The sequence below is a fragment of the Setaria viridis genome, chromosome 7 (genome assembly GCF_005286985.2).
Source record: "Setaria viridis chromosome 7, Setaria_viridis_v4.0, whole genome shotgun sequence".
NCBI classification, from domain to species: domain Eukaryota; kingdom Viridiplantae; phylum Streptophyta; class Magnoliopsida; order Poales; family Poaceae; genus Setaria; species Setaria viridis.
In genome coordinates, this window is record NC_048269.2 from 11517613 (window position 1) to 11528323 (window position 10711).

The following is a 10711-nucleotide window of genomic DNA, read 5'->3' on the forward strand; positions in this document are numbered from 1 at the left end:
ACAAAATCTCCAACCTTAAATTGGATGGGTCTTCTTCTCTGATTGGCATAGCTCTTCTGTCGCGATTGGGCGGCCTTGAGATTTTCGCGGATGACTCTCACTTTTTCTTCGGCCTCTATGACCAGGTTAGGTCCATACACCGTTCTCTCTCCGGGTTGCGACCAGCTCAGAGGGGTTCGGCATCTACGTCCATACAAGGCCTCGAAAGGTGCCATTTTCAGGCTAGCTTGGTAACTGTTGTTGTAGGAGAATTCCACCAATGGCAAACACTTATCCCAGTTCTTATCATAATGAATAGCACAGGCGCGCAACATATCTTCCAAAATCTGGTTAACCCTTTCAGTTTGCCCATCGGTCTGAGGGTGATATGTGGAGCTGCGGATCAATTTCATGCCAAGCGAAATCTGCAACTGCTCCCAAAAGCGTGCTACAAACTGACTACCTCGATCAGAGATGATCGTTTTAGGTACACCATGCAAGGAAACAATCCGATCAAGGTACAATTCTGCATATTTCTGTATGGTGTGGTGGTGTGTACTGGAAGGAAATGTGCCGTTTTGGTTAGTCGGTCTACTATAACCCATATGGAGTCATGCTTGCGGGAGGTATTGGGTAATCTGACTATAGAGTCCATACTTATGTCTTCCCATTTCCATGAGGGAATAGGCAGCGGCTGCAAGGGGCCAGCTACCCTCAAGTGGCTTGCCTTAACTCGCTGACAGGTATCGCACTCTGAAACATATCGAGCAATGTCGGGTTTTATCCCACTCCACTAGAAATTTTGTCGGAGGTCGTGATACATCTTGGTACTGCCGGGGTGAATCGAGAACTTGGACAGGTGTGCTTCGTCCAGAATTTGTTTCTTAAGCTCGGGATCATTTGGAACCACAAGTCGGGTTTCATAAAATACTACTCCTTTCCCATCCCGTCGGAAATGTTTATATCCTTCGTCTTCCTGTGCAAGTTTCTCTTTGATAAGGTTTACCTCTTGGTCCTCTAGCTGTGCTAGAATTATTTGATCAAGCAGGGTGGGCTCCAGAGAAATATGACTCAAGGTGCCATGTGGAACAATTTCCAAGTTGAGTTTAGCCATTTCGTGACACAGGGTCTCGGCATAATTAACCGCCGATAAGCAGTTACAATGGACCTTGCGGCTGAGTGCATCTGCAACTACGTTGGCTTTTCCGGGGTGATAATGCACTCCTAGGTCATAATCCTTGATTAATTCTAACCATCTCCGCTGACGCATATTGAGGTCTGCTTGAGTGAATATATACTTAAGACTCTTGTGATCTGTATAGATGTTGCAGCGGGTTCCCATGAGATAATGCCTCCATATCTTCAGAGCCTGAACAACTGTCGCTAACTCAAGATCATGAGTAGGGTAGTTCAACTCATGTGGCCGTAACGCTCGCGAGGCATAGGCAATGACTCGGCTGTCTTGCATAAGAACACAACCAAGTCCAGTGCCAGAGGCATCGCAATACACCTCAAAAGGTCTAGTGGTGTCGGGCTGAGCTAAAACTAGCGCAGAAGTCAACAATTGCCTCAAGGTGTGGAAAGCTTCTTCACACTTGTCACTCCACACAAATTTACTTCCTTTCTTCAGCAGTTCCGTCATTGGCTTAGCTATTTTTGAGAAGTCAGGGATGAAGCGACGGTAGTAACCGGCTAAACCAAGAAAACTTCGAATCTGATGAACTGAAGTGGGCGGCTTCCAGTCCATTACTTCTTGCACCTTGCTTGGGTCTACTGCTATACCGTCTCTGGATATGGTATGTCCCAAGAATTTAACACTATCCAGCCAAAAATCACACTTAGAGAACTTGGCATAGAGTTGGTGGTCTCTTAAGCATTGGAGTACAATATGTAGGTGCTCTGCATGTTCTTGTTCATTCTTCGAGTACACCAAGATATCGTCAATGAATACCACGACGAATCTGTCGAGTTCGGGCATAAACACCGAATTCATGAGGTACATGAAATAAGCCGGTGCATTAGTAAGCCCAAACGACATGACCAAGTACTCGTAGTGTCCATATCGTGTAGAGAAGGCAGTCTTTGGAATGTCACACGGGCGGATTCTGATTTGATGGTAGCCAGAACGGAGGTCAATTTTGGAAAACACTCTAGCTCCAGCTAATTGGTCGAACAGAACATCAATACGGGGTAAGGGGTACTTGTTCTTTATCGTCACCGCATTGAGAGGTCGGTAATCCACACACATCCGCAGACTATCGTCCTTCTTTTTCACAAACAAGGCGGGGCAACCCCAAGGTGATGTACTTGGGCGAATAAAACCTTTTTCCAACAAATCATGCAACTGAGTTTTCATTTCTGCCAGCTCGGCTGGGGGCATCCGATATGGTCTCTTTGAGATTGGGGCGGTACCTGGTTGCAACTCAATGGCAAACTTGATGTCTCTCTCAGGCGGCATACCCGGCAGATCATCTGGAAACACATCCGGGTACTCGCACACTACTGGGATATCTTCCAAACGGGCTTCAGACACGGGATAGGCACAAGAAGTTTGGCATTCTCGGGGAGGGAAGTGTATGGTGGAGCTACCATACTTGGGTGAGTTTATATGGATTGCCCTGGCAGGGATATCTAGGGTCACTTGGTGTCGGGTCATCCAATCCATGCCCAAGATAACATCTATTCCTTCTATCCCAAGGGTAAGCAGGTCTTCCTTAAGGAGGGTTCGTCCTAACAGGATAGGTACCTTGCGGCTCACTTGGTGTGAAGCTACCTTTCCACCTGGGGTAGAGATTATGTAGGTGCCTTTGGTGTGACAGAAATCTAACCCACACTTAGCACTGATTTTAGTCCCAATGAAACTATGGGATGCTCCTGAATCAAACAAAATAAGGACGGGTTGATCACAGATAGAAAAGGTACCCGTCATCACTGGTGCGCCCTCTGGAAGTTCAGCAAGGGTGGTGAAGTTCAGCCTGCCTTGTCGGACCTGCACCTTTGGCTTCTTCCCCTTATTGCCCGATGTATTGCTTTGACCGGGTCGTTGATTTTGGTTGCGGGGGCAGTCCTTGGCGAAGTGACCTGAGTTCCCGCAAGTGAAACAGCGGTTTCCAAGGACCGGGCGCAGTGGCATCGGGAGAGCAGGGCGGGGCCCTTGTGGCTAGAAACTGGGGAAACGAGGTGCTGCCTGGGGTGGAGGTCGAGCAACCCATCTCCCAGGCTGTGCAGGCCTGCGAGGCGCTTGTGGGGGAACCATTCTGTACTTCTGGGCAGGCGGGCTGGGTGCCGGCATTGGGGCCTTCCTCTTCATGTCGGCCTTGAGAGCCTTCATGCAATCTTCCTGGGAAATTGCCAGGTTCACCAGTTCATTATAGGAACCCACTGTGATGGGGTTCAGCCTTTCTTTGAGCTCCAAACTCAAGCCTCTGCGGAAGCGGTCCCTTTTCTTCTCATCAGAGTCCGCATGATAGCCTGCATAGCGACGCAGGTCGTTGAAAGCCTGCGCATAGTGCAGGACATCGCGGCCTCCCTGGGTGAGAGCCAGGAACTCATTGAGCTTGCGCTCCAGAAGACCCTCAGGGATGTGATGGCCCCTGAACGCCGTCTTGAATTCCTCCCAACTGACGACGTGGTCGGCCGGCTGCACGGCGTGGTAGTTTTCCCACCACAGGAGAGCAGAACCACGCAACTGCTGCGCAGCGAACCAAACCTTGTTCTCATCTGGACAATGTGCGGTGAGAAGGGAGAACTTGGACTCGATAGCACGAATCCATGCATCGGCGTCAAGCGGGTCCTCCGTCTTGTGAAACAGAGGAGGCTGGGTCCCCAGAAAATCCTCATAGCGAGCAACGTGTGGTTGATGATGGGCCCTTCCTCCTTGCGGCTGCTGCTGCTGCCCCTGAGCGATGTGCCTCAACAGCTCGGTCTGGGCTGCCAATATCGACTCGAGGGTGGTCGGAGGCGGAGGTGGGGGAGGCACCTCGCTGCCACTGGGAACAGAGCCGGAGCGTGTACGATGCGCCATCTGCAAGATTCACCTTTCCATTAGTTCCATAACCTCAGAAGTATTCCCAATAACTGTGGAAAAGCACGTGTTAAAACCACAGATGCAGCTTTTGCAACACAACACATATCCTTATAAGGAGGTGCACATATCTTAGCTAGCAACTAGCCCGTTTCGGCAGCGTCATCTTTATCCTTGTTACCGATCGGAAAGGTATTTGGATCCACGTCTTGTAGGGTCCACATGATCTGATGTCTCCCTGGTTGGTCTGCACACACCCTTGGGTGAGCTAAAACCTTATCCGCGGGGTCCACTAATTTTCCGACCTCTGGTGCCGGGGTCGGGCGAAACGGAGACCTTCCAACCTGGGGTCGGATGAGGTGGAGACTTCCATCCCGGGGTCGGGCGAAACGGAGACCTTCCAACCTGGGGTCGGACGAGGCGGAGACCTGCCGCGAGGGGTCGGGCGCGTCCGACCTCATGACTCGGGGTCAGCCAGCTTTGGTCAGGCCCATAGGAGACGGGTGTATGATCACAGCACTAAAACCCACACAACTTGGCATCCACGGGGTGTCGCAAAGATCAGAAACAGAGTCAAAGGGAACGGAAACAAAAGGAACTGCTTTCATTAAGATCATATCACTGCTGGTCTTAACATACAGGAGGAGTACTCAACTCAAGGCTAACCTATTACATCACTGGCCAAAACATAGGTCGCCGAGGAGTACGAACAAAGGCAAAAAGAACCGCTCAACCTAGTTTGTCATAACTAGAAGTCGTCGAGATTACCCACGGAGGCAAAGCTGAGGACCGGTGAGTGAGCGTCACCAACTGGAGGCTGCGGTGAGGCATCCTCATAGTCCATGCTCGAAAAGCCTTCGATCTCCTCAGGCTCCTCCTCCTGGGCCATCTGCTCATCTAGCTGCACCTCTAGGGCGTGGATGGCATTTAGCTCATCATGATGCTCCTGCAAGTGCTCAATGGCGTTCGCCAGCTCCATGTTCACATCATAGAACTGGTCAGCCAAAATCTCCATATCATGCTCCATGTCCACAATCTCTTCCTCCAATCGAGTAATCTTGTCCTGCATCTCGGCAATCTGAACATCCTTCTGTACCAGCTCGAGTGACTGGTCCACCATGCCACTCTGCACAGTAGACAAGGCAACCTGATTGGCCACTGCCATCCCAATCACTGTGGCCATTGCTCGGCTCTGCAGCTCAACCATCCTGTAGAACACGTTCAGGCAACGAGCTGAAACAAAAATCGTGCGCTGAGGATCCATAAGCCCGAGCAAGTCCATATGCTCCATACGATCCAACCAGTCCGGGTCCCTCGTATCCCGGGCAGGGAACAACCCAATCGGGTCTAGCACGATCTCGAGAGGGTGTGCCCGGCAGAACTGGGTCAAGGTCCGCAAGGCTGCAAACTCCCAGGCGTCGTGGAGTGTGTGCCCCTCAGCCACTACCTCCAACAGCGGCCATTGTGGCTGATCCGGAGGCGGGGGTATCCGCACGTGTACGCGGCTCCGCGGAATCCCGTGGTCCTGGTATGCACGGCCCGCATAAACCGGTGGCGACTGATACCCGAACGAGCGCAGGGTGTCCCACAACACCGCTGGAAAACCCTCGTAGTGAAGGCACCGTGAGTAGGTGGTGCCCTCCGTGCCGACTGCAACGTGCATGGGCTGCGCCATCTGTAACCAAAGGTCACGTGAGAAACGGGGTTAACACTTGGAAATCAAACAGATTTCTGGCAGTTAGAGAAAAGCTCATAACTCAGCAAGCATTCCTCCAAAATTTCTCAAATTTTACCAGCATGTTCTTTAGATAGCGCGTAACAAGCTTGGTATTCAAAGGTAGGGCTAGAACAGAACCTAACAAGATGATAATCTCAGATTCCCATTAAGTGTACCTGCTGGAACTCTTCCGACCGAGCCAAGATAAACTGAACATAGCTCCCAAACCAGAGACTTAACAAAGCTGAAACTCTACCAGCGAGTCCTCCACTAAGCTCTGAAAAACTTTGCTTAAAGTACTCCTCATAGAAAAGGTCCTTAAGGTGGTCGAAATAGTAGAAACTCCGCTGGTGTGCACCTTGGACTAACAGCCAACCGGGGGTCACCAAACTGATCACAACTCTCAACCCAAAAGTTCGTACCTTGTGGCAGTTTTACTTAGGAGTTTTTAACACAACTTTCTTATACAAAGTTTCTGGAGTTATCATGGCGGAAAAAGGACAGCTGGATAATCCTTGACGCGGTGCATTACTTTTTACGACGTACTCGAGTTTGGTTTTATTACTGAATGCATGCACGTCCTAGTCGCCCTCTCAACCAAAAATAATTGCCAAAAATCTTTGGACTTACGTGGTTAGTGCCAGTGGCAAGGCAACAATACGGCCCTCACTATAATAACTAGTTGAGTTACTAGGCATCGTTTCGAACGCACGTTTGTTAGTGTACCTGCAGAAAAACACAACACAGCTTGAACCTTCCGTGCCAGCACTCACGAAAGCGTCCTCAAACATTACCGTTCACTATAGAAACGGCACTCATGCGTTTAACGCTGCATGGACAGCGCAACAACCATGGAAATAGGTTCCTTTGAATAGAATCCTATAACCCTTCGCATTCTCGGGATGCGGAATCATGCACACGTGTAACAAATGTGGGCGAACAACCGTGACGATAGGCTCGTTGGAATCGAACCATACCATCCTTCGCATGTATTAACATACGGAACCTGCGCACGTATAATAGACGTGGGCGAAACAACCGTGACGATAGGCTCGTTGGAATCGAACCATACCATCCTTCGCATACTCGCGATGCGGAATCATGCACACGTATGATAGACGTGTCAAAAAGTGCTAGAAGTTAGAAGATAACCAATAACTATTAGCCACCTTAAAAACAACCCCAAAATCCCCTAGGGCTCCTCGAACTAAACTCATCCTTAGCGACTTACGAACTTCTTGATTTTACTTCTTGCAAATTTTAGTTAGGAAAAGAGTTTTAAGGTTTGTTGTTCTCCGTACCGTGCATCGAGCTCTGATACCAGCTGTGGCGGAACCGCCCAAATTAACCTGACTAAAATGCATTGAAGTCGCGTGACATGCGATTATGCACTTTAAGCAAGTCAACTTGGTCGACCGTCGGATTTCCTCCGATAAACCACGTAGACAGGATCGAGAAGCATCGCTCACGCGAAGGTGAGTAGCACAGAGATTACAACATTCCATACTGACAACATAGTTCAACAATTTATTACATCAGAGTTTTTGGAAATTCAAACCGAAATTTTTGCATGGTCCGAGATCAAATTAAAACTAGCGGAAGCTTAAACGTCGATACAAGATATCATGACGGAGCCGATCATGACATCAAAAATTCCTTCCTTCGCCGTCCGAGGAAGGATCCCACTCGACGGTCCAGCCTGGAGGAAGCTGGGTCGGCCAAGTGGTACCAACACCCAAGCTACTGACATTACCTGAAAAAGATTAGCCACAACAAAGCTGAGCAACTAATACTCAGCAAGACTGACCCGTCGGAAGGACGCGACTGAGACTTAAACATGCAAGGCTTTCTGGCTCTGGGGCTTTCTTGCCAAAAGCGTCTAAAGTTAGTCCTTACTTTCAACATTTTAGCTTAGGTTCTATGTTCTTTATCCATTCTAGGTTAGCAACTTATACTAACAAACATGGTTTCCAAGCAATTATTTGACAACCATCAAGATTAAAATCATCATCATGTTCCATCTTTACTCAGTGTAGAATAGCGATCAAGTAGTCCCAAACTGTGAGAGGCAGACGAATCGATTCGAATTTATTAACCATGCATGGCAAACCTAATCTCACGACATCCGCGCACCACGAAGGGTCGCTTCATTTGTCAGCCGTCCCCATCGATCCCTTAGGCACGTGTCAGGGCCAACTTCCTTTGGCATGCAATGCTCCACAGTCCCGGCCTAATGCTGCACTGTGACCGCACTTGCACCCACATGATGCACCATGGGAACGACGTTCCAAGGACAGCTGGAAGGTATGCCACACCCCAGTTCAATCAGGTACTAGGCTTCCCCATCCCATACTAGGTATGAGATTAGTACTTTCAATCACTTGATCACGAACGCCGACACGTTTCGACCTTAGTTCATTTTCATTTAGACAGACGGGGCAATCCACCCTGTACCACACACAAGCCTGACCCCGTCCGTCGTCCTTATAGTTTCGACAAGACTGAAACATTCAACTCCTATAACTCGCGAGTGACCAGAAATCACTCGACTTTTACCGAAACCTATTAAGCAATGCAACTATACGGCCTTAGCAACTAGTATTCAAATCAAGGTACTAAGTTATGCATCTAAGGTTCCATTACAACTCCTCGAAACGTAAATGCGCAATCAAGTAATCCATAAGTGGCATGAAAGTAAAACAGGGGATTCATGCACCGGGGCTTGCCTTCAGAAAAAGCGTGCGGGTCCTCGGGGTCTTGCACTGGTTCGGGCTCTCCTTCGCCGGGATACAGCTGTTCCTCGGCGGGGTCTTCTTCCGGTGCTGGATGAAGCTCGTACGTCCCGTCGGCGAGATTCAACTCTACACGGAATTGCAATGCAGGGGTTAAACATTTTAGATGGTTATTTCAACACACTCATGTTTTTAACACGGACGCTTGTAGCAAAGCTACAGAGAAGGTGGGGGAGTTTACTTCTGTTGGTGGAGAGCAGGATGAGAGGGTCGGATTGAGGAAAACTTAGGGTCTGACCCTCAGGTTTAAGGAAAAACCGTACGGAGGTCCTCAGACTCAACACAGAGGAATCCCCGAAAACATTTCACCGATACCCTCGATCAAAGAAAAAGAATTACAACCGAGCCCTCGGGCGAGGCGGAGAGAGGGTCGGCGAACAGAAAAGGATAGGGGTCGGGCGAGGCGAAAAGAAAAGGGGTCGGGCGAACCGAAACAAGGGTCGGGCGAGACGGAAAGACAGGGGTCGGGTGAGGCGAAAAGAAAAGGGGTCGAGCGAGACGGAAAGACAGGGAGGTTAAGTAGCTTACCTCCAGGTCTACCGGTGAAGCCTTGGGGCCGAGCAGGAGCAGGCTGGGGCGGAAAGGTTGTACGCACGAAAGCTTGGGCGGCGGCGAGACTTCGACGGTGGTCCGGCGGCGGCGGTGCTTCTGGTGGACACAAGCAAGCTCTAGTACCACGCGGAGGAGCGGGCGGCTGGTGTGTTGGAAGGAGCGGCTTGCGAGTGGCGGCGAAGTCTCCGGAGTGTGGGGGTGGCGTAAGGGGGTGAGCTCTACGGAAGCTTAGCGGCGGCGCGGGGAGAAAGCGGTGGCTTAGAGGAGAAGGCAGGGCGCAGAGGAGAAAGTGGCGGCGTAGGTGCAGGCGGTGGCAAGAGGTGGCCTTGCCGGTGAGGGGGTCCCCTTTTATAGGGCCGGGGTGGCGCGGAGGGTCGAGGCGGGGCTCCGGTGGGGAAAGGATAAGGCCGGGAGCGGCGAGTGCTCGGGCGAGGCGGCCATTGGCCAACGACGCCATTGGGCAGAAGAGGCGGAGCTCCGGATGGTCTTCGGCGGCGATTGGCCTTGGGCGGCGCGCGTCTGGGGCTTCCGGTCTGCCGGGTGGGCGAGGCGGAAAGGCTACCGCGGGGGTTGGGCGAGCGGGCGGAGACGCGGGACGTCGGGGCATCTCAGCTTTCTCAGCGAACGGGCGGAACCGGGTTGGCGGAGCAGAGCCGTGGCAGGCGGGAAGGCGACTTGCGCTCGGCCGGCGATTGGCTGGCCCTGCGCTTGCTCCGTCCTGTCGCGGGTGCGGGTTGGGCGCCGTGGCTCTCGTCCGGTCGCTGTCGCGCTGGGGATAGGGCGACGGCGAGCTGCTGGTAGTCGGCGGCCACGCAGCGCGCGGCGCGCGAGCGAACCTGCCCGGGCGCGCGGGCGTCGAGGCTCCCTTCAGGCAGCCAGCCAGACCAGCTTTGGAGCGATCCTTCTCCGAATCTTTCAACACAACACCCGAAACTCCCTTAAACAACTTGTTCAACTCTGGTAGTTCTTCAAACTTTGTTTAAGGTGTCGGTTTAGATTGTGAAAGGATTCAAAGATAATTCCGGCCAAAGTTAGCCAAAAATCTGGAATTCCAGACTTAGGATTTCTAAGCATCCGGGGTGAGTTGACTGGTTTACCTCACTTTGACCGGGATTATGACAAGCTCGGGTCCGATTTGGATCTGGGTCAGAGTAACAAAGCTGGAACACTCTTGAGGTACTACAACTTCTATTAAGGCTCTGACTCGAGCTCAGATAGGAAAACGGGAGATGAAAGCTTGCAAAGATGGAGGAAACTCGAATTCCAGGACTTAAGAAATTTTTAGGGTCCTTTAGGAAGGTCGGCTTGGGTTGCTGTTTTTGACTCCTTTCCACTCTGAATTAGACCAGATGCCTTTAACCAAAGTTGTTGGAATCTAAAAGTTTTAAAACTCTTATTTGGGCAGAAACGTAAGGTTATATATAAAATTTCCAAGCTTTAATTCAAACTCCAAAAAGAGCTTCTTAGGTTTATAAAGGTCATTTCACTTCTTAACTTAGGGATTTCTCACTGGTTTAGGGTTAAAGCACTTAATTTAGGTAGAGTTGTTACACCTCTCTTGTTCTTTCACTTTTTTCCCTCCCCTTTTCTTTTTCTTTTCCTTCTTCCTTTCTTCCTCCTTCTTCTTTCTTCTTCCTCCCTCCTTCT